Source organism: Amblyomma mixtum, chromosome 3 (assembly GCF_055824585.1).
Source record: "Amblyomma mixtum isolate Tamu chromosome 3, ASM5582458v1, whole genome shotgun sequence".
NCBI lineage: Eukaryota > Metazoa > Arthropoda > Arachnida > Ixodida > Ixodidae > Amblyomma > Amblyomma mixtum.
The window spans coordinates 353,006,441-353,010,109 of record NC_143014.1 but is presented as its reverse complement, the minus strand read 5'-3'; the positions used below and the strand labels follow the sequence as shown (position 1 = coordinate 353,010,109).

Sequence of the window (3,669 nt, the reverse complement as noted above, 5' to 3'; positions counted from 1 at the left end):
GCTGCCTGGCTGCCGTGGTCGTCGCTAGGCCTATAGCCTGTTTAGCAAGCGGCCGGCGCTTCGGAAGTCGCCTGCGCTATAATAAAAGGCCTGCTTTTCACAAATAGCTGTAGTGTTAGCAGAATCATCTCACAATAAAATAATAGTATGGTCAATCTCCTCGACGCCTTCGGTAGCAGAGCTAGCGGGCGCCAGGCGAGCCGGACCCCAAGTCGCGCCAGCAGCAGCTGCTAGGCGCGGTTGTGGCAAGAAATTGCTCATAACACAGTTGTTACCTCTACCAGCAGCTCAGTATTGGTCAGCGATCCTCAAAAATGACACTTTTTTCACATTTCTTGTCCCATGGTTTATTATTTACGTCAAGAACACTAGCTCTTTAGCTCGCTTTTATGACGTCGGCATACGGTATCCAGGCTGACCGACCGGCCGGCAGACTCGGCGTACTTCACGTCCGCACAAGAAAATACAAAACAGCCATGCTACCAGAAAGGATGCTTTCTTGATTCGAGATACGACAGCATGACTGTGCTAAAAGTGGATCTTTCGGCAACGGCACTGCCTGCGGCAACGCCGGCCGAGGACCTGCGCGCTGGTCCCAGACTGCCCTAGTAGTCGCTAGGCCTATCTGCTTTCGCATCGACTCCGCAGCTTAGGGCGCTTCGGGACTGACCAGCGCTCAGAAACGTGCTCCGCTCAGCACCCCTTTACTGTGAACTCGTCCCATAATAAAAGATCTGTTCCATTTCCACGACGTCTTCAGCAACAGAGCTAGCAGACGGCAGGCGAACCGCACCAGGTAGCAGCAGCACAAAACCGGCTATGGGATGAAATTTGCTTGCATCGCAGTCATCACTTCTACCAGGAACTCGGTATTTGCCAACGATCGTCAGAATAGATGCATTTTTGATATTCATATATCCCAGGGTTTGCTATGAACGTGAACAAACAATACTATCGCCTTCTTCAGATGCCGGCGTTCGGCACGAAGACTGGCGCAGGCCGCCCGGCTCCAAGGAGTGCGCCCTATGTCATCATGACGCTGCCGCTCTCCGTGCTCGCATTGGCTGCCGCTTGCCTATGTTGTTGTTGTAGCAGGCCGGACGCAGGCAACGAGCTGCAATCGGACGTTGCGACGCTGTTCGCAACGGCGCGCCGCGAACCGAGCGAGTGGCGGTTAGCAGCAAACGCGACTCGCTGATGCGTCGACTGCGCTCACGCGGCTGTGCCCCGCTCATCGTACGTCACTGTATTTTGGTATGACGTCACTAACACTATTTTTCTACTCCCCTTGTGACGTCATGGTTGATGGCGCTAGCGATTGGTCTAGATCGTGAGAGTGAGCATTTAGGTAATATTTGGAACCGAATTAAAATATTTTTTAAACGTTTGTTTCGTCCAACACCTGGCTGTGAGGGCCCTTGCATACATAGGAATCCCATAGCAGGCTTTTTATAGCTTCAAAATTTGGTGTCTCCACCCCTTTAAGCTTCGCCTTTAACCCCCGCATTCGCAACCAGCCTTACACTTATGGCAAAAGGGCAACTTTTATAAGGATTCAAAAAGTACAAGATTGAGGGAAAGCTTAAGTGCGACCCGAAAACCCGCCTTAAAGCACCAAAAGGAAGCCTTATGAAAGGGCCACTTGTCGTGCAGAAAAGTATGCCTGAGAATGAAGCTACCAACTTTTTTAGCGCTTAATTGCACGTTTTTTTTTAAAAGATGCTGCTAGTGACTATAAACGAAAATTAAGTTCTGATTCTTGTGTTCGCGAAGCTTGATGCAAACTTAGGAGCGCAAATGCTCTTTTCAGCCGATCGTCGTTTTCAGTCTGGCCACAGATGCGGTCGTTCAGATCCAATCCAGTCCAAACTGTTGTGTATGTGTGCGTGTGTTCGCAGTTTTTTCTCGTGCGTTATTCGGAGCTGCTTTTTTTCTTTTTCTGTCCCTGAAAACAGCTGCTTCTGTTTTGTTTTTTGTATATATTTTCTGTTTTGCGTGCCAAGTTAGTATATTTCTTGTTGCAATGGGAAGAGAAAGAAAGAAAATCAATTTTACGGAAGAAGAAAGAGCAATACTGATCGACCTCGTGGATCGGCGTAAAAGCGTGATTGAAAATAAGCGGACAGACGCAGTGTCGGTCAACCAGAAGAAAGTGTGGCTGGAGATTGAGCAGCAGTTCAACAGCCGGCATGGTGTTCGCCCGCGCAGCAGACAGCAGCTTCACAAATGCTGGGATAATCTTAAAGAAAAGTGGCGCAGAGCCAAGGCGACTGACACAAAGGAGTTGTTCCGTACAGGTAGGCTGTCTTCTTGTCGCATCAGTGTGCCGCTACAGTAAACCTGTTTCTTTCCAACGGGTTCATATGCTGCAAAAATCTCGTAATGGGCGTGGATTTTCGGGCGAGAAGTAGTGTAGTTGTCAGAGAGAATGTGTAAGGATAGCCTGATATTCATGAAATTTTCTCCTGTGTTTTTAAGGCGGCGGCTCAGCGGTGCCGTCATCGCTGACGGAGGAACTAGAAAGGGTTGGTGCTGTGGCGTCGCACATGTCCGAGGTTATCGACAACCCCTTCGACGGCGATCGCCCGCGACACGAAGGAGCCAACGCAGCCTCCTTCGACGAATGCACAGCAGCTGTGGCTGGGCTGCTGGCGCCGATGCAAACGCAGGCGATTACTGCAGCAAGTGTCGCGTTCAATGGGAACGAGGGTAAGGGTTTAGCAGTGCACTGATACTTGAGTTTTCCAGTGTTTTAAAATGAACTCGTCTGGCTGACAAAATGAAAGCCTGATCTTTTTCTAGTATGTCTTATGGCAAGTTTTCGAAATAAAAAAAACGAAAGCATGATTTGAAACTGTGAGAGCATGCGGCCTGGACAGACTTCACATGGAACAATTTTTTTTTTTGAGTTCTGTCCACATCAACGAGTAAAAGCACAGAAAATGCTCATGGCAAAACAATCTTTTCCAGATGCGGAGGAACTCCCTGATTTCATCTATGAGGGTGATACTGATATAATCTCCCCAGAATCACCTAATCAACTGCCACTACCGCCACGGCACTCAACTCCACAGCCCTCTGTTGTGGCCCCACAGGCACGTCAGAGTACGAGCTCCATAACCGAAAGCACCAACGCAGGTCTTCAAAGTAGGACCAGTCGACGCCGGACAGCACTGGACGAAGAGCTGTAAGCACGCCTTCAAGCTGTGGCCGAGGAAAAAAAAAATCAGCGAAGATACGAACACGTGCAGCGCATGCGCATGATGCGCGCAGAAAGGAAGGAGAAGAAGGCAATCAAAGTTCAAAAGTTGCAGAATGCAAAATCAAAAGCTGCAATTTTGAAGCTGAAATTGCAGTTGCTGCAGAAACAGGTGCAACTCTGACTGCGCAAATAAAAAGTGAACAGTCCGGTTCGGGCTGATTGGCTTCACTATTTCTAAATTGTGTGGGCCAAAATGCATAGCTCTCAAGTGCGTACAGGAAGCACTTTGCTGACTGACCAACCACCTATATTTATTAGACTTTACTCTTTATAGGAAGCCGTCATCATAGGAAGTTTGCATGCATATTCATAATACAACAAAACTTTCTGACACCTCAAGAGGTTAAACATTGTAATTTTTTATCAATACAGTACATGCAGGGTCATGCAAACAAAGGATAACTGAA

The 3,669-nt window shown here is 48.3% G+C and overlaps 1 pseudogene; it reads left to right on the top strand.

Moving 5' to 3' along the window:
• Positions 1 to 1,748: 1,748 nt before the first annotated feature.
• On the top strand, positions 1,749 to 3,383 carry LOC149356400 (uncharacterized; annotated as a pseudogene).
• Positions 3,384 to 3,669: the final 286 nt, after the last annotated feature.